The 21,220-nt window shown below is 38.9% G+C and overlaps 1 long non-coding RNA gene across 1 annotated transcript in view; it reads left to right on the top strand.

Annotated features, from left to right (window-relative positions):
• Positions 1–1,191: 1,191 nt before the first annotated feature.
• Positions 1,192–21,220, top strand: part of LOC122461270 — a 177,193-nt gene continuing 157,164 nt past the window's right edge. Inside the window, exon 1 of the long non-coding RNA XR_006283149.1 lies at positions 1,192–1,398. This is a non-coding gene — a long non-coding RNA (uncharacterized LOC122461270). The remainder of the gene's footprint in view (positions 1,399–21,220) is intronic.

The following is a 21,220-nucleotide window of genomic DNA, read 5'->3' as shown; positions in this document are numbered from 1 at the left end:
CCAGGTCAGAGAAATGGTATCCTGTTGACTAGGAGTCATAGGAAGTAATTAATTTTAAAAATTCAGGCAGGCAAATTATTATAATAGTAATTTTATTTAATTGTTCTGAAAGACATTGGACTATACATGATGCACCTACAGCCTGATCTAGGGCTTGTATAAGTTAATGTCAGCTTTTCAAGTGACTTCAGTAGGCATTGGATGAGGTCTACTAATGTATGCAAAAAACACAGTTTGGAGATTCCTGTAGAAGTGTGTTAGATAGAGCATATCGACAGACACAGAGTATAATTGAGTCATAATGAACTATGTGTGTTGTCCTTATTGGGATTTACCTTACATGTTTACAGCTGATTATTTGGTTTATTTGGTTCCCTTGACACCCATACCAGTATTGTTCGCATTAATTTGAGTTATTCTTAAATCTTTTACAGACTTTTTCATTGGTTAGTTTCACTCAAAACTTTTTCTCTAATCAAATAATCAAAGCATTAGCTTATGTAAGGATCATACTGACATGATCAGGGAAATACTAATTGAAAATCCACATTAATTAAAATGGCAACAAATATATTCAGCAGAGAATATAAGCCTCTGTATATCTGGGTGGACAAGGAAGAAAATTCATTACATGATGCAGTTTATTAAGCAAGTTTAAACCACTAGGTATCCAGAAATTCCAGTAGCTGTCTGCTTGGAATTAGAGAAGGAAAACATTCATTTGATATTTTCGATCCCACCAATTTTGCCGTTAGACTTATTTTGGGCAGGAAGAGCTCCTTTGAGAGAGAGAGTTTGAGAAACTGAAGGTTTCAGAGTAGCAGCCGTGTTAGTCTGTATTCTCAAAAAGAAAAGGAGTACTTGTGGCACCTTAGAGACTAACAAATTTATTAGAGCATAAGCTTTCGTGAGCTACAGCTCACTTCAAATGCATCCGATGAAGTGAGCTGTAGCTCACGAAAGCTTATGCTCTAATAAATTTGTTAGTCTCTAAGGTGCCACAAGTACTCCTTTTCTTTTTGAGAAACTGAAGTGGCTGCAGGCATCTGATTCCTGAGACCATGTTCCCTGAATCAGTCACATTATTGAACTGACGGTTTCAGGAAGTGCCACTGGTAGAAAATATCTAGGTCTGGGGGAAACAATGAAGCAGGGTGCAGATCATTCAGTGTTCTGGGATTTTTTGCTCTGATGCTGGCACATTTTGAAACAAGATTTTATGAGACTCTCCCAAAGATCTGTGTGTGTATATGCAAATGTGATTTTTAGCGTCACAATGAGCATGGAGAAAAACGTTCTTATTTCTGCAATAGAAAATGGACATGGATTGGGGTGCAGTAGCTGTTGCCATGTTTCCAAAATGTGGACTTTCCATTGGATTAGATGATGTACAAACGTGTAAGTAGATTTGATCCTTTCCCCAAAGAGTTTACAGTCAGTATTTCAAACCTTCACTGTCCTTGACGATTGGGATGTTTCATCTAAATAGTGGAACAGGGATACCATAGCTGAGTAGTCTACAACCTGCCTATATGACCTTCACTGTAGTATTTGGGGGCCTCACAAATATGAATCAATCTCTGTTTACAGAATCTCTGTGAAGTAAGGAAGTAATCACCCCATTTTATAGATAGGGAAATAAGGCATAGAGAGATTAAGCAATTGTCCAAGGTCACATGAAGTCTATGGCAAAGCCATGGATTAAACCTAAATCTCCTGATTTGCAATCCAGTGCCTGTTCCTACCTCTACAGACTTTGGCTATGCCAATTTATTTATCATATCTTAGTGAGCGAGGAACTTATTTGACTTGTTTGTGTTTTTTATGAATTTTGTTGATGAGTTGATGTTGTAAAAGTATAAAGCCGAAGTTTTATATCTTAAAGAATATCTGGGACTATACATGCATTTCTTTCAGTTTTAGTTTATTCTTTCATTATGTGTCTCACTATATCCAGGGCAGAAATATAGCAATATATTTGACTTTGGCCAAATTATGCAGACCTTAATTAAATAAAACTCCCTTTGATTTTGCCTCTTATCTGAAAACTGTCTGTATAAGTAGCGATGTACTGATTATTATAAAAATGATTTACTTTGCAAATTGCACATAAAACAACATAAAAAAAAGTTTTAGGAACATTTTTAAGTCAATGGGTGTTTTGCCTGAATAGGATGGTAGGACTATACTCCTAAGGTTTTATCTGTTGACAACAAAATAATGTCTGTAAATTAATGCAGATTTCAAACACTTTCATCATAAATTAGGATTAAGGTCTGATAATATTCTGCTAGACGTTCCCTTGCCTCTAGGAGTCCTATCTTTAATGATGCATAAGTTATTTACATATGAGAATTTTCAGAACTTGGAAGTGCTTTAATATGTGTTAGATACTTGAGTTTAATTGCATCTTATATAGCCAGATATTGCTTTGAGTGTTTTTACAATGAATTAATTGTGAGACCCAGTTATTATTGGTTACACATGAATGTGTAATGATTCATTTATTTCAACATGCAGGTTTCCACCCCATATGATGGACTTGAAAAGGATTAATTTGTAAAATTGTTGCAAGGCCTGTTTAACACCAAATTCATAACACAGGCCATCAGTAGAATATATTTTTAATTAAGGGATTATAGACGAATTAGTATTATTATACTACATGTGAGTTTTGTAATCACCATTCACATTTTAATTGTTCTATATTTCAGGTAAAACATTATGAATGTGTCTGAATTCAGTTAGACCCATTACTGATTCTTTATTGTGTAAATTTAATAGTTTAAAATGAAGGTCTAAGAATGATCTGGTCCGTTGATGATACTTACACTGTCAATCATGGTATGTGTGTTGGTTGTGGATTTCCATTGAAAAAGTTCTCACTTTATTGTAGCAATTATAATTCAATCGCAAGCGTATTATGTACTAATTTTGTATTGTGCCACATTTTAACCCCCAGTCTTGTACATCCTTCTCTTGTCTTCTCTTTCTGTCTTGAAGCCCCTGACATCATTCAGCAAAATCTTTCAATTTCCCATTCTTCCTGATAAGAATGGGGAGTTGATCCTGCAATCATATACTTAAATAAAACCCCTACTCAAGACAGTGGAAGTTCTACCTTCTGAGTAATGAGTTTCAGGATCAGAGCCAGAACAAAAAAATCATGTAACTATCCCCTGGATAAGCCCCTCTACAGCAAATAGCAGCTTTGCTGTTTCAGTACAGTTATGCTGATTGCTTGCTGGCTCCTAATGGCTGCTGTCTGGGTAAGTCCAGCCCTGGATTAGGGCCTTGGAAATTGTTCCGCATCAGCGTTGAGCTACAGGGGGAAGCTACAGTTTCTTTTTGGAGTATCATTGCAGAAGGAGCACTAGGTATGGGACTTCAAAGAGAAACCACCACTTCCTCCTTGCACCCCAACATCAGTGGCCAGGTAGCTTTTCAGTTAAACTTCACTGTGAAAGAAGGGGAGATAAGGCAAAGGAGGAAAATAGATGGGGGCAATAGGGTAGAGGGAAGAACAGCAGGGAAGTTGGTTTTAAATTGTACCTTTTCCCCCAACCCAGGCTACTCATTGGGTAGCTCCATGTGGCCTCCAGGCTACTTCAGTGTCTCTTCCTATTGTTAAAACTAAACGGGATCCCTAATTTAGTTTTATAAATAGAAAATGGCTCTTTGGGCCACAGACTTGCTGATGGTGCACCAGAGGAAATGGGTGGTGGGGGAAAGAAGTAGGAATTTAAATAGTTTATGTAACCTCAAATAAAATAAACAAGCATTAAAAATCATGTAACACTAAATATGTTCAAAACAAATGGTATTTAAAACTTTACCCTTGTGTCGTCAACTATGAACTGTTTTTCATAGTGGAAAAACACTTTGCATATCTCCAACACCCCCAGAAAAAATGAGTTAGCTATACAATAATAGTAATAAATTGCATCTGTGTATATCTGTAATCACCTGAGAAGGAGTACTTGTGGCACCTTAGAGACTAACAAATTTATTTGAGCATAAGTTTTCGTGAGCTACAGCTCACGAATTCATCGGATGCATTCGGTAGAAAAAAACCCCCTTTTTTGCGAATACAGACTAACACAGCTGCTACTCTGAAACCTGTAGTCACCTGAGGATTGTACCAACAGCCTATGCATATCCCTGCATGGCTTAATGTATTTTCAGATATTGTGGATGAAAACATTATGGGACAAATCCACCTGATATTAACAACATAAATAGCCCTGTTGATGACAGTTGGACTACTTGTCTGAAGAGGGCCAACAGGATTCGTCTCTGTGTCTTGAATATTTCAAACTACGAAGAGGAAAATATGGATTAGTTGATGACCAGGCAAACCTGAGCAAACATGTACCCAAATTCTGGCTAACTGTCTACCTCTTCCTTTTGAAGCTGTTTGTTGTTACCCAAACAATCCCTGCTCCACCAACTTTTTAAGTTAATGGGGGCTACTCAGATATTTAAGGTTAAGCAGATGCCTAGGTGCCTTGTTCAATAATGACTTTCCACCAATGACTTTCCACCAGAAGTTGGTCCAATACAAGATGTTGTCTCACCTACCTTGTCTCTGTGCTCCTATGAACATGTATTGTCCAAATTCTTCATTACATCCAAGCTGTGCTAGGATGTAGTGGGCAGTGGTTGCTGTTAGGAACTAGCTCTGACTCTCTGCTCCCTGGTTGTTTGGCCCCAAGGACATTCCCTTGTTCTGCTCCAACTTCTACCATCACTGATCAGGCCATAAAGGGTTTATGTCGGTATAGGATCAAGTGTAATGAAGCTTTCCCTTCTATATCCTTGCGTCTACTGTGCATTACCTCCAAACTTGCCCTCACATGCTTCCTCCTACTCTTTTCACTGAGAATGAAAATTATACACTGGAGAATCCAGCCCATATATGCTCAATGGTAGCAAATCCATATTTAAATTGATACATTTTAAAAACCCATTTTTGTGATGAAATAGAACATATATTTTTTTCCATGTCTGCATTCTCCACATTATCACAAGAATTTAGTGAAAATTGGCAGGGTGACTTTTGAGTGCACGATTATAGGTGCTTGGTGCACATGACATGTTTGGAAAGGAGAAGAGAAATTAATAATTAATAAAAACTGCACACACAATTATTTCCTTCCCCATCCAAACAATTAATAAAGTAGTGAGATCGTCAGTGAAAAATTAAAATGAAATAAATACAGAGAACATTAGACAAGCATATAATGAAATTTTCATTTGTTCTTAATACAAGCTTGTTAGAAAGCAGCTATTTATTAAATATTATCCATAACTCATTATCATTTACAATATATATTATCCACCATTTATAAACTACTTTTCTAAATGTACAAAAACAATAAAAAGATGAGAGAAAAGAATTCATAAAGGATTTGGTGATATTAATTCAACGTCAAAACATTCTTATATGTAACGTATATAAATGATTGAAATTGCCTCTTTTTTAAAATGTGAAAGCTACAAGCATGTTTAATTAAACAATCATTACCAGCAGAAAAAAATGGGAATAGCAAGAGGACTGTTCCTGGTAGGCAGATGCAGATTATTTTAATCTAGATACAGTGCAGGACATTAAATATACAGGTGCTAAAACAACAGACTTGCTAAACTATCAGTGAGCATGTTTGCTGTGAGTGCATTCAATCTCATTTTTACCTCTTGCAAAAAGACCCCCAGGAAATAAAATCCATTACAGTACATACTCCCGCACAAAATTAATGCAACCTTCTCTGTTCTGTTTAAGCACAGTTTCACCATCTGCTCTGCTTGGAAACATTCAGGTATATTTGCTCATATATTATTCAAGTATTGATGTGTAGTTTATCAAATCTGTACTATAAACAGCAATAATGTGTGACAGAAATCCCAGCTGGATTGATGATGCCCAAGTAATAATCATTACAGTACAGTTAATTGTAGTTTTTTATACCAAACAAAATGCAGAGAATATTCTAATTCAAACATAATTTTGTAGTACACCTATCTCATGTACTTTCAAGGTGGACCATTAAATTATTTGGAATATATTATGCCATATCACAGACCTTCTGTGCACTGTGAACTGTAGCTCACGAAAGCTTATGCTCAAATAAATTTGTTAGTCTCTAAGTGCCACAATATTCCTTTTCTTTTTGTGAATACAGACTAACACGGCTGCTACTCTGAAACCTGTGCACTTAATGTTTATCTTTGGGGCTGAGGTAATGATTTCTTGTGGAATCACTAGCTTCTGCTGTCTGCATTTCTATGGGTTCTCGCAGTGTGATGGTGGTAGACAAAGTCTCCTAATGGCGGTAGGAAGCTCTGTAATTCAAAAGCTGTGATGCTTTTTGACTGTTTTGTTTTTGTGGGAAGGGAATGTAAGAGCTGAAATAACTATCTAACATTCAACTGGTATGTCCCTATTTTAATAATAATCTCATTAGTATAACAGTGTCTGGTGTGTACTCTGACTCTAAAACTCCAGACTCTAAAACAGTCCTGACCATTGTTTTATTGGGTTAACTGAGTTAATGCTAATTTAGGAATACATCATACAAGGTGTCCTTCTAGCAGAACTGATGACCTCTGTACCAAAGGAGCAGGGATTCAGGCCACATAAAGGGTGCCCACCATTTGGGTGTGTGGATTAGACATAGATAGACTGTAGCAGGGGAAAACCTTGTGGGTCCTTTGCTACACAAATATTTCACCCCCCTCCACCAAGGATAGGGGTCGTATAGAGGGTCATGAAGCCTAGTCGAGTGCAGAATGGTTCTGCATCCTCCAATGCAGCTTTTCTGCTACTTAAGCACCTGCCAGCTTCCAGTCTCACTATTTGGGATAGGCTCAGGGTTCAGCCTTTATAACATTGCTCATAATTGTAATGTCACTGCCTTCCTTTCCTCCAGTAGCACATGACCTCATTTTAGCATTGAAGATCATGTGGGTGAATGTGTGGATGCATTCAGTAAGAGGGAGCTGATAGGAGAATTGTTGCCAGTAATGATAATATCAGAATATGTTATCGTAAGGCAAACAATCATGTATCCTGTTCTGGAAATAATTTGGATAACCTATCACAAGGATTCACATTGTTTTACATATACACTTTAGTAACATGCTGTATTTTGAAACACATATAATTATTTTTGTTTAAACATGTTGTATGACTATTTTTGACTTTACAAAATGAGTGGCACAAAGTAGACTTAAGAGGACTGAGGATCTGGATCACTAATTATAGATAAGGTCCTGAGAAAATTGCTGATTTTTATTTTTAAATTCATGGTAGCCTTATCGGTAAATGTTTGTATTTCACAGTGTTTGCAGGGCTGCTGAGTCCCCCTCCCTCCAAACTGCTTCAATTTTCCCAATAGCAGGAAGGCCACAGCTGCCTTTGGGCAGTTAGGAGTCTGATCCCATCCTGGAGGGTGGTGGTGGGGAAGTTGTGGCCAGTCCTGTCCCAGGAGGGAAGGAAGGAGGGTGGGCCGGGGTTTGAGACACCAATGGCCAGGATGACAAACACCACCTCGATGAGCAGTGAGAGGCAACTCGGTGTACAGATGAACCATGTGGCTCTGACTGGTCTGGCCCGGGACAGGAATTTGGGTCTGACTCACACCATGCTTAGCTCCAGCCCAAGCCACCATTGCTGCTTCCAGTCCAGCTGGTGGGAAGAGAGGACGGTGATGACAACCTGGTGATTCAGAAACCTGGCTTGCCCTACCTCACAGCAGCCCCCCACAGGCCCACCAGCTATCAAGGAGTTGAGACCAATATCTATACCCCAGTAGGGCAGGGCCCCCTCACATACCTGCTCCTGTTTCAAACAGCAGCAAGTCCGGCTACTATGCTGGTTATAGCAGGGGAGTGGATCTTGGTCTCAGCTCCTTGCCAGCCAGCGCTCTGGTGTCTGCCCCCGAGCCTGTGGGGGCTACTGTGGGGTGGGCTGGGGTTCCTAGTTACTGCATTGTCAGCACCACCCCCTTCTTCCTGCCAGCTGGACAGAAAGCAGCAGTGGGGGCCTGGACTGGAGCTGAGCATGGAACACACCAGGATAGGAGTGGCCCGTGCACAACCCACTTCTGGGATACATCTGGTCTATTCCCTGCCCATCTTCCTTCTGGAACTACTCTGCTAACTACTCCATGACCCCCTGGCCTCATCAGGGAGGTGAAAGCAGGGATGGTTACTTATGCCTTGGAAAAATTGCAGTATTGAGCTAATTTTACAATTTCTGTGTAGTCCATAAAATCATGATTTATACAGGCTCTTAATTATAGATAATATGTTGGATGTTTTTATACAGTTCTGTCTGTACCTTCTCCCCAACAAATTTCTATCCAGGTTGCTCCCAGTGTTGAGCAAGTAGTCCTCTTCAGGTTTGGGTGCTACCTCAGACAGAATGTTGGTGAATTGAGAGGGCTTAATGAACTTAAATATTTTACTAGATTTTTAAACTTTTTGGAGTAAAATCATAAATTAGAGCTATCCAGGAAACATTTTTCAATCCTGCAAAAAATTTTGATATTTGAAAATATTTTCCTGTCTTCAATTGAGATGAAAAGTCAAAATATTGAAAATTTTCCTGATCCAAATATCCTCCCAAATTTTGGTTAGGGTCAATCAAAACTGACCAAAAATATTTGGTTTGTTTTGATTTCATCCATTTTTCTATTTGTGTCCTACTAAGCTTAAAATTCAAAATGAAAAGTCATTTCAAACTAACAATTTTGTACCTTTTTCAAAAAAAATTTGAGTTGACAAACTTTCCCAGGGAAAGTTTCAGTTTTGATGAATCAGCATTTTTGCTGCAAAACATTTCATCGAAAAATTCCCAACAAACTCTGTTAGTAGTAATATTGTTGTTCATTTTAGTATAGTGCATTTGTATTTCAAAACCAAATGGGAATTCTTGTATGTAGTGTGCATAATCATTTTAACAATATATTATGCTATACTTAGTTGCAATTGAGTAGATTCATAATCCTTTTGTGTCTTTGATATTTACCTTATTCACAAAAATGAGAGCCATCTTTTCTGGTTTCCATTCTGTTGCTTATTTACCAGTTCCTTATAAACTTCTGACCTTAGAAACCTAGGGAAAGAGTCCTTGGCCATGAGACTGTAGATCAGTCTCTGAGCATCATTAAAACATTTCAGGGTTGGTTCTGAGATATTCTGTGAGACGTGGTCTCTGGTAGCGAAGTCAATATTATGTTGAGTTTCTGTTGAACTCTCCACTGTCTGTCTCAATGATGTATGATCTGGGTAATTAATTCTTTTTCTTTATGACAGCTGGAATTGTCTATCCTTTTTCTCCATCCAGTTTGACACAAACACGGATGCCAGGTTCTAGATCTGGTAGTTCTGAGAGTCACCTGTTATGAAATTGTTTGGAAGCTCTTTTTTGCCTTTTTATCTGATTTGGCTTCTCTCTTTCTGTCCAGCTACTTTGGAGATAGACTCTCTTCCAAAGTTGGAACAGTAGTTCTGAGTTTTCTTCCCACCAGGAGTTGTGCTGGACTATATCCAATAGCTGCTATTGGTGTTGATCTATAGCTCAGAAGAGCAAGGAATGTGGATCTTCCTGTTGCAGGATTTTCTTGGCTGTCTGTACAGCAGTCTCAGCCTCTCCATTCACTTGTAGGTTGTTAGTAATACAATCAAAATCATATATCATTCAGAATGATTTGAATTCTGCTGTATGAATTGCTGTCAGTTGTCCATCACTAGTTGTTCTGGAATACTGAAATGAGCAAAAGTGCACTTCAGTTTCTCAATAACACCGTGATATGTTATGTCTTTTCAATACATTATTTTTATATACTTGGAAAAATAGTCTACTACAACCAGGTAATGATGTCCTCTGAAATCACACATATCTGCAGCTATTCTCTTCCCAGGTCTGTCTGGGGTAAAGGAGGGTTTATTAAAGCTTCTTTGTATTGTTTTGGTCTATTAGTTCTGCAGCTTTCACATACAGACACTTTATTCTTTGTCTTTGCTGATGCCCGGCCACCACACTGACTGGTTGACCTGCTCATGGCATTTAGTTAATCCTTGATGTTGTTCATGGATGAGGTTTAGGATTTCACCTCTCATTTTGTTTGGAATTACAGTGTAATCGCCTTTAATCATTAGTCCATCTGGCTCGCTTAATTGTCCATGTACTGCAAACTAGCCTCCTGTCACTTCCTTCATGCTGTTTAAGGCCAGCTGGCCCAAGTAGCTAATGTAACTTAAAACTTCTTGAAGCTGCGTGTCTGCCAAGATTGCTTTTTGTAGCTGGTGTAATCTCTTTTCTGATACTGAGACTCTCTTATCCAGAGCATCCATGTGTGCCCTTACATCATCTTCAAGATCACGGGTGATGCTGGGCTCTGGAACTGTGTGTCTGCTACTACCTGATTTTTGCCAGGAACACATGTAGCAACTGGGTTAAATTGCATTAACGTTATTGATGGATGCTGGCATCACAGAGGTGCTTGATCCCAGTCTTTTCCATTAATGAGAGTTACAAGTGGCTTCTAGTCTGTTATCAGTGTAAAAGAATCCAGTCCATACAGATATTTGTAAAAATTCTCACATATCCTAGGCTTGCCAGATACTCCTTTTCAATCTGTGCATATAGTTTTTCTGCTTCTATGAGTGTGTGAGAGCAAAATGCAACTGGCTTTCACTCAGATCCATGTTGTTGTAATGATACACCACCTACCCCATAGCTGCTTGCATTTTGACTGACCACTGTGGGTTTGGTCACATCACAGTATTGAGTACTGGAGCTGTTGAGGTAATTTCTTTTACCTTTCTGAAGGCAATTTCTTGATTTGACCCCCATAGCAAAGATGTGGATTTTAAAGGTTCATTCAGTGGTTTTGTTACTATAGAAAGGTCATCTAGGTATCGACCAAAGTAATTTACCATCCTCAGTACACGTCTCAGTTCAGGTACATTTGTTGGTGCATTCAATTCTCAAATAGCTTTACTTTCTCAGAGTTAGGACTGATTCCATCTTGGTTCATTGTCTGTCCTAAAAACTCAATTTGAGATATTTGGAAAATGATTTTTTCTTTGTTTAGCTTCAGTCGAGACTGACTGATTAGACTTAAAACTTTACTAAGGGTTTTGTTGTGTTCTTCCATCAAAGGACCCATATATTAAAATATCATCCATGAAAACTACAACTTCATTTGTGTTTCTTAACAGTTCTGCCATCTTTCTTTGGAAAATTTCGGGTGCACTGGTAATCCCAAAAGCTAATCTTCAAAAGCAAAATCTCCCAAAGGGTATGATGAATATAGCCAGTTTAGAACTCTTTGGCTAAAGGAAGTAGCCAGACTCTGTTTGAGGCATCCAGTTTGGAGAATACTGTAGCTCCTTTGCTTTGGGGAGGAAGTCATCCATTGTGGGAGGATCTGTTTTTCTCTCACAACTGTTTAATTAAATCTTTAAGATCCATACAGATTTGTATTTTTCCATTTTTCTTTATAAGCAGGATTACTAAAGCATATCATGGTGTTCGTTCAGATTTTCTCAATAATGCCTATCTGCTCCATTCTCTTTAATCTAGTTTCTACTCTATGAAGCAACGGGATACGAATCCTGCAAGTTATATGTACAATATATGGTTCAGCATTGTCTTTTAAGGTTATTTGTACTGGATCTCCTTTTAAAAGCCCAATATCTCCAAATATTTTCAGTTCTCACACCTTTCTCACTAGGCCCATCATGACTGCCATGATGTGTCTGGGAAGATTGTTGGTCTTTGATCCTTTGATCATGTACATTCTGAATGCAAAACTTTTGTCTTTGTAAATTGTTTCTGTGGTGGCACATACAGTTCAGATTACCTCCGGAGCTAGTCAAGCTAGTCAGTTAATTTCAGCTCTGGGAGAGATTATAGGTGATTTTAAGTCCCTTTTGAGAGGATGGTTACATCTAATACTTAATCATTTAAAAGTTAATAATCTTTCCATGAATATTCAGTTTCACTTTCCAGGCAGGCTATGTGTCACCACATGTAATAGATCCCAGAAACAATGGCTTTTGATTGTCTGAAATATTAGTCAACTCCCTGACTGCCTTGGTATGCAAACAGCTGCAAAATGTCCATATTTTGTGCATTTATTATATATTTCATGTTTAGCATGACATGCATCTTAAGCTATGAATTTTTCCAAATCCTCTGCATTTAGTCTGAAATTCTTGGTAGCCTGGGACTCCCTCATAGCCTCAGGGTTTCTATATTAATGATTTTTAGCTCTCATTGTGTGTCTGTTTATAGCTTCTAAGCTAGTTTCAGGTTTTTCAAGTTGCTCCTGCCTCTTCTTCTGCTGTTTGACTAGTTCAGACTGTTTTGCTAAGGGAGTAGCAGTTTGTAGATTTAAATCTGTCTTTAATTTTAGTTCCTGTGAAATGGTTTTATCTCTAGGTTCAATGATTAGTCTGTCTCTGATGTTTTCGTGTTTTGCAGTCCCAAAATCAGAGTTTTCAGCCAATGTATGCAGAATTCTTATAAAGGTCAACATTTTTTCCTGGTTCTTGAATTCTCTGGTGAAAACATGCTCTTTCATAAGCCACATTTCTCTGAGGTGTAAAGTATGAAATCAAACACATACAGAACCCTTTCATAATAATCTTTGTGACAATCTTCGGTAAAGGGAAAAGATTTAAAGATATGCTTTGCCTGCTTCCCCATAGCATAAATTAAAGAAGATACCTGAATATCTCCAGTTTCCGGTGGAGTTTTGTAGAAGTTCAAATTATTGCAAGTACTGCTTCCAATCTGTCCATTCTAAAGTTCTTTGAAAACAGAATTTCTCTGGGGCACTGAAGAGTGGCTTCTTGATTAGATTGATCCTGCAATATTTGTTGCTTTGTTCTTTCTGTTTGCAACCTTGTTGCTAATTTTCTTCTATTTGTACTCTCCTCGGGCACCAGTTAGACTACCTTTATTTCTGACACAATGTCATGTGCTTCTTGTACTGAGTAGGCTGCAGGGCTGCTACTAGAATGTCAGACTCTTGCACCAGATATGGACTGGGTACAGAGTTCCCTTCTTAGAGAGCCACACCAGAGATGTGTTCCCTAAAAGATACTCTATTGCACTGCTAGAAAGGATGGCTGTTGTGAGCTTAATGAAAGTATGTTACACATGACACCTCCTAGTGAACAATATAATACGGTTTAGCATTCTGTTACATCTGGCACTCAAGGGGGGCAGCAAGCAGGGGCTGCTCAGTGAAGGTAGGTGCCCTGTATTCATGGGAGGCAGCAGGCAGGTGGTAGGGGAATGTCTGGAGGGGAACAGTGTCAGGAGAGGCAGTGGGCAGGGACTGTGGGGTGCCCGGAGGAGGAAGGGAGCATAAGGTGGTGTGGTGCCCGGGGATAGTGGGTGAGAGGAGAGAAGTGCCTCAAAGGGGAGGAGGGTATCTGGTACTCACAAGGGGCAGCAACCAGAGGAGAGAGGGTGTTGAAGGGGTGCTCAGTACTCACAGGGGGCGTCAGAGAAGAGGTGCCTGTTACTCACCACAGTTCAGCAGTTAAGAAAGCCTTCTGTTCCTTGTGGACCTGTTGCTGCAAAGATCAGGTCAGGTGGTCTTTGCTGCCAGGACCCAGCTCCCTGCTCATTTTGCTTACTAACTTCAGAGCAGCGCAACCAACCAGAATATCCGTCTCTGCAGCGGCACACTGTGCCATCTGGCAGGGATTCTGCATGGAGGGACCAAGCCACCATTTCTCCTTCCAGATTGAGGAGTTGGGGCCAGGGACTTCTGGCATGTCCAAAATTTGGGTGAAAATTAGTAAAAGTCAAATAATTTTTTTTAAACCCAGGAATTTTTCAGGAAAAATGGGTAAAAACTGAAAATGAAGGACCTTTATATACAATGTAGTCTTAAAGGACATTTTAATGTTTTGTTTTGCTTTTTAAAAAAATAAAGTCTGAGTGTTACTTTATCTCATGCAGAAGAAAGGACATGTCATAAAATAATTTTTAAAAAGGGGGATTCATGAGCAGATAAGTACTAAACTAGAGACCCTGTCATTTAGTTACTCCTACTTGGCGCTACCAGCATTTAATTATAATAATATCCTTTTTGCTATCATCTGCAGTTTCAGCTAGATAATTTCACTCATGTTTTTCATGCTCCAAATTCAGAGGTATTGAGTACCTGCAACTGTCATTGACTTCAGCAAGACAAAAATTATAGGATTTGGCCTATCATTTTTGTAATTTTGTTTGTAATAATAATAATAATAATAATAATAATATAAAAGAGCTTTGATCAGTCATAAGACATCAGGACATTCAAAACACTGTCACTATCAAAAGCAGAGGGATCAGTGCAAAGGCCACGGAGGGAGCACACCTCATAAGATAATTAATTCACATATTTCTTCATTCACACAAAACATTTTCTTTTGTGATCAAATTGAACATTGTGGAAGGAGTATTTCAAAGGGAATGTTTCAATATTCATCACATCAAAAATCTCTGTTAAAGGAAATGAACAAATAGTAGCCAGTAGCTTTAATTTTAATTTACTTTGTGGAAGGAATATAGTTTATTGTATCATAAAGAAGCATATAGTCAATGAAAAGCCAAGAAAAGTAAATGCGCAGCCACTATTGCTAACCCCAACCTTTCAAAAATCATGAGGTTGGCTAAATAATTATGAGATGCTGTAAACTAATAATTTGTGAGGGTTTTTATGTGCCTTATGGGTTTTTGAAGCTTTAGGGGGATGTCACCTGCCCCCAAAGTGTGTGAGAGCTTTTAAGGGTCAAAATTCAGCCTTAGAGACACATGCAAAAATGTGTCCTTCCCCTGATTACTCGGAGAGGGCTCTTCTTGCCCTCCTCCACCCCTAACATGAGGGAGCTGCCATCTAATCTCTCTCCTACCCCCATCACTATCACTCCACCTTCTTCAGCCTCCCTTTACCCTTCATTAGAATTGCAGAGGAAGTCTGCTTCTCCCCCACCCCACCTGCCAGTGTCCTGCTCCTCCCACATTCTGCATATGAACCTTTTATAGGGTCTCTGATGCACCTCACAGTCCATTTCCTAACTGTCTTGTCTAGAGTGGGAGCCATTTTGCCTGTGGGAGGTGGCAGCCACATTTATTACAGGCAGCCTCACTTCCACAAGCAGATAGACTGTAGGGAAATTGCCATCATACTCTTTTCAACACAGTTCATTTTCTCTATTTAGTTGACAAGAACTCCTGGGTTTGGAGTCTCTCTTTCTGTATGTTTCTATAGTACCAACTGCAGTGGAGTTTTAATCTTGGTTGGGGCCTGTAGGTACTACTAGGTAATACAGATAAGAAGTAATAATCCTGTATTCCATATCTTGTCCTTTGAAAAGAATTTTCTCCCATTCAGGAAATCCATTTCAGACTGATCCTGAGATAGTCTGTGGAAACTGAAAACTTATTTGGGGAGAGTGAAATTGTAATTTTATTTAAAGTCCATGTAAATGAAAAGGGAATATTTAAGAATGCAATTTAAATTCAAGTTTTAAGATTTTATGCCTTTCAGTTGAAAACTCCATCTGGCAACTGTACTTTAAACACAGAGAATTTCATTATGTTCTTGAAAGCTGTACCGGATTTGTATTGAAATTGACATCGAGATGGGAATGAAGATGGGAATTTTGTCTACCAGTAGTTTCCTTGTTACAGAACTCTAGATTGATCCTGCTCCCACTGAGGTCAATGTGACTTTTACAATTAATTTCAGTGAGAGCAAAATAAATCCTTCTGCTAAGTCACAACCAGTGGAAGAGCCAAGATGGCACAAAAAGGGCAGCTCTTTGGGGCAAGCGCTGTCTTTTATTCTGTATAGATAGCACATAGCACCTCTCATTATCTGTACTAAATCAGGTCCTGGGCCAAGGGAAAGGATGGCCAGAAACATTGACTGATAAGTTAGGAGCGGTGTATGATCTGAATTGCAGAGACCAATTGGAAAGCTGCTGCTTGACACAGCGTGTACCTTTTGAGACAGGCATTCGTTAAATCCTGAGGAACTAAGGCCAAAAAAATACAAACAAACAAACAAAAAAAACCCTCTTCCACCTGCCATACAAAGAAGCCACCAAAGAAAGGAGCCCCATGAAAAACCACACAACCCAGGAACAACATAGGCCAATGTATGGGTGAAATGTAGCAGGAGTGACCCCTGTAGTTAACTGTTTCCAGCCTATCCTCTTGCTTTCAGTCACTGATAACTTCCCTAAATTTTCACCTTTTTGGCTGAATGTTTTGTTTTTGTTCTATCTCTGCATGAAGATGAACTGGGGAGAAAGGAGCAGGCAGGATGACTGGAAGGGAGGGTTGAGTAAAATCAGTTCAACTGCAATAAAGGATGGGCAAGGAGAGTGGAAAACATCCTTTCTTGTTTAAAAAACAACAACTTGTAAGTAATTTTTGAAAAGTTCAACAGTCACAATGGCTTGGGGTTTAAAGTTGATGTGGAAATAGCCCTGTCAGAAGAAAAGTGCCTTTGCATGTTCCAAAGATAATTGGTTTGGTTGGAGTTACCAGTGCATATCAATGCACGGAGCATACACAGATTTCTTTCCACTTTGCTGTAAAGTGAGCAGTTAAGACAAGATTCTCTTTGGATGTATGGCTACTTTACGAGCATAGTTTAGAAATAACAGTAACAGGAAAAATTAATTGGTCTATTTAGGCCACCTAAATTATCTTGGAAAACTTCAATCCTGTTAACTTATATGGTTAACTGTGAGCATGTGAGTAGTCTTACTGAAGTGTATAAATTGAAGCTTGTGAGTTCGCAAGATCAGGGCCTATGTTGTCTTTGTGATATAACTTCCTTGTTCTTTCAATGGCACCTGCGGAAGACTGATTGAAAAGAAAATGAATAGTACATAGCTGCTTACTATACATTAAGCATTGTATTACAAGAAAGACCTTAGGAAAAACAGAATATATCACTTTAAGGGTTTAACAGCTTAAATCTCAATTCTACAAAAGTCCTTACATTTACATCATTTTGACTACGTAAAGGATCCTGTGACCTATAAACCCCTCTGTGCCATCTAGCAAGGGGATTACAAGAATATCCTGATCCTGGTATGTACATTCTGGTTCACCAAAGACTATCATGTAAAGTCTTAAATGAAAGCCAGGGTCACACTGGTCATCAATATTGTGAAATATATGTTCAGGTATATGTAAGGAGTTACGTATGTATAATGAAAATGTGTTTTAAAGTCTGTAACAAGGCAGTTGACAAACAGGCTTTCTGTCACACAAAAGATGTTTATTGACCTGTCTCGATGCCAGCATGTTAAGCAATGTAAACTAACACAATGGCTACATATCTACATACAAAGTCAAGAGGGGGATGTGAAATCAACAGAGCTGCTGGTCTGTACACTCTTCCCTTCGGGACAGAAGACCTGGTATTTCAGTGACTGTTCAATGGATAAGGGACTGTAAATGGCCCACCTTGCTTGTCACCATGAAAGGTTTTCCTCCTTTCCCCACCTCTGCTGCTGGTGATGGCACATCTTAAGTGATCACTCTCCTTACAGTGTGTCTGATAAAACCCATTGTTTCATGTTCTCTGTGTGTGTATATAAATCTCCCCACTGTATTTTTCACCGAATGCATCCGATGAAGTGAGCTGTAGCTCACGAAAGCTTATGCTCAAATAAATTTGTTAGTTTCTAAGGTGCCACAAGTACTCCTTTTCTTTTTGTGAATACAGACTAACACGGCTGCTACTCTGAAACCTATACTACAGAGGAATGCTTCAAAGGGACTTGGGGACTAGGGTGCACCTATTGTTGTCCTGCAAGGCAGAGTAATGGCTGACATCGCCCAGAGGAGATTTTGGGTAGCTAGCAGGCTGGTGGTGTCAGGAAGCCAACACCCAATTAAGCACAAGCAAATCTCTCTCTCTCTCTCTCTCTCTCTCTCTGGAGGCAGGAGAGTAACAAGGTGACTCTCAGTCCTGGGTACCTGTAGAACTGTCACACTGTGCGAATGAGAATCCGGCCCTATGATGAAGACACGATGTTCTCTACAATATTTTCATTGTCAGAGAGGCCTAAAAAAACCAAATACTGCCCAGAGAGCAAAACCAAGAATTCCACGGGAATAGCTAAGTTTGTAGGTTGTAGGAAGCAAAAAAAGATGTGGTATTACCTCATATTATGTGAGAAATAGTATGTGATCATCTAATTATATCTATGGTGCAGATGTAAGTTAATGTGTGAGTGGTAGGGAAGGCTGCTTTATCTGGTGCCTTAATCCTAGTCACTTTTTGGCCACATGCACCACTGACTACACACCTGAGTAGGACTTTTCCCTTGACCTGTCCCTTTAAGACCAGCCTCACCTCCTTTACCAGCTCTATTTTTAACTTCTGGGCATCTGAATGGAGACGTATTTAATTTGCATAATTGCAAAGTTCCAAGCTGGCAGAATTTAGGCTACTTTAAAACTTACACAGGGAGTGTGTGTGTGTGTGTGTGTAAGGTGAATGAGGATAGCATACCTCCCCCTTCTGCTAAAATCAGAGGAAAAACCCCTCTCCTCTCCCTGGCTTGCTGGAGTGCTACACCACTGCTCCCCACCCAGTCTGAATCTACTTTAACCACTGCACTTACACCATCTTTCTGACCAACTTAACACCTGACCCTGTAAATTCTTACTCGTGAGTAGCCTTTATTCACCTGTAGACAATGTATGTGAATAACTGTTTCCTGGATCAGACCCCTGTAGTTAATATGGAACATGAATCACCAGTTACATCTCCAGAGAATATACTCCCAGATCTTCAAGGTGCCATTGTTTAAAATATTTTTTGCACAAGTGAATGGACAGCAACAGACTACTTATCTACTGCATTATTCTAATCCTGTAAATGTAGAGAAACTCTTCTATACTCAGGTGTGAAACTATAACTGCAGAAAACTCCCATTTCCTTGGATAGGAAAACTGGAGTCAAAGTGGAGGACACTCAAGTAAGAGTTGGCCAAATTCTGCCCTCCATTTTGCCGGAGCAACACCATTGAAATAATCTTAATAGGTCCAGATTCTTCAGTGAGGTTCTAATTTGTGTATTTTTTTTTAAATGATGCTAGTAATTTTTAAAACTAACCATAGGTGTCATATTCAGATCAAACTGCCATATAATTATAACATCTCTGGGCTGGAATCTGCTCCCACTGAAGTTGGTGCCAAAGCTCTCCATGACCTCCGGTAAACAGTCAGTAGATATGTTTTTACAGTACTTCTTACTTTTATTTGCCAGTAGTGTATCCACAGTCTCAGACCATGCCATTGTTTCCTTGGGGTTGACCTGTGGAAACACCATCTACCCTTGAAAATAACATTGTGATCTTTTGCCTATGCCATCTATGTTAGTTTTTCTGTTGCTTGGAACATGTCATCATCACCTCATTAACGAAGCAAGATGAGTAACTTACAGCATTGCATTATATATCAAACAGTAAAAGGTTAAAAGAAAGTCTTACTTTTTTTAGCGTACAGATAACCATAGAGTACTGCAAAGTAGAATGTAATTTGACACTGGCAACTTGATTATTAATCTAGGAGACAGTAGTAATAATGTTTGCAATTGGCTGAACTATAATAAAGGTGCAGGAGAGATATTAGTCTGTTCTGTAGTGCAGTGCTGGATTTCTTCTCAACTTTGAATGGATTAACCATTAATTTATATGACACTTTTTGCTTGCAATAACTAAAATTATCTAAAAGGTTATCACACTAGCAATGGTGTGATAAATGGGCTATTTCTCAGTTTCTTACTAGTATAAATATCTGGATCCGTTCATAGTTTTGCTTCTTAACAAGGTTTTGATTAAGTATTTGTTAAAACTGTAATAAGCTGTCTTTTTTGTTTCCCACTGGTGTTGGAGGCTCCCCCTCTCCCATTTCTAAGAAAGCACAAGATTACAATTACTCAATAAAATTTCAATTCTGGGCTGATGTATCTAAATCTAGGAACCTGTCAGGGCAGAATAAGATCTTTTCCAAACTAGTTAATAATTTTAAGTGCTCTTTCCTTCCTTCCGGACTTGGTGCATGTGGCATATGGTCTAAAACAGACTTGCTGCACACCTGAACTGTTATCCATTGTTTCTCCAATGAATAAAACCCATTATTATGTAAATTTTCCACCCTAGGGGGTATCCGATGCAGAGCAGTCAAGTGGTTGTTTGTTTATATGTTCTATTTATTAGGCTGGCTCCATTTTTTTTAAATGTTCAGTTTCTGAAGATTTTACTGGACAGCAATATTTATAGCACAATCTGTCTAGTTAGATAATTTTAAGCCACCTATCACTTATATTTTAACATTTCATCAAGATGTGCTTTACATATTGATATACAGAGTGGAATGACTGTGCCACTCAAATGTATGGCCAAGTCTACACTGAGGCCATGTTTACACTAGGAAAAAAGGATTATTGGTTAACCAAAATGTTATAATCTTAGCATAGACAAGGCAAGTTGTAGATTTAACACTTTAGGGTTTTCTTCAATCAGCTAAAATTTTAAAACTATAATTTTCCTTGTCTAAAATAGCATTTTCCCCCCAGTGAAGACCACGCTATGTGTAGTGAAGATGAGGATATGTGTAAATTGGGCCTGATCTACACTGAAAATTTACATCCACATAGCTACACCTCTCAGAGGTGTGAAAATATACACGCCTGAGAGACATAGCTATGCTGACCCGATGCCCTGGGTAGACAGCACTAGGTAAACAGAAGAATTCTTCCATCAACCTAGCTATTGCCTCTCGGAGAAGTGGATTAGCTATAGCAATGGGAGAACCCCTCCTGTCACTGTTGTGAGTGTCTACAGTGAAGCCCTACAGCAGTGCCTCTGTAGCATTTTAAGTGTAGACATAGCCTCAGAGTATTTTTCTATTAGTTAATTGATTGCAAATGGCAAATGGTTGTGACCTGCCCAAGGGATCAGCCTAGGTAAATGACAACAAAGATTTGGGGAGTGTCAGTATGAGCCTTTTCAAGTGGGAATTGTTCTGAGTTAATAAATTCAAGGTAAAAATCTTGGTGAACTCAAGAAGTAGACGACTCCTAGGATTAAGAGAAACCACAAGCACACAGAATCACATTGGCATGAGGAGGAGTTTGGTTACATGCACTAGAGAAAACTCTTACTAAAA

Source organism: Dermochelys coriacea, chromosome 8, assembly GCF_009764565.3.
Source record: "Dermochelys coriacea isolate rDerCor1 chromosome 8, rDerCor1.pri.v4, whole genome shotgun sequence".
Taxonomy (NCBI): Eukaryota; Metazoa; Chordata; order Testudines; family Dermochelyidae; genus Dermochelys; species Dermochelys coriacea.
This window is presented reverse-complemented; position numbering and strand designations above follow the sequence as displayed.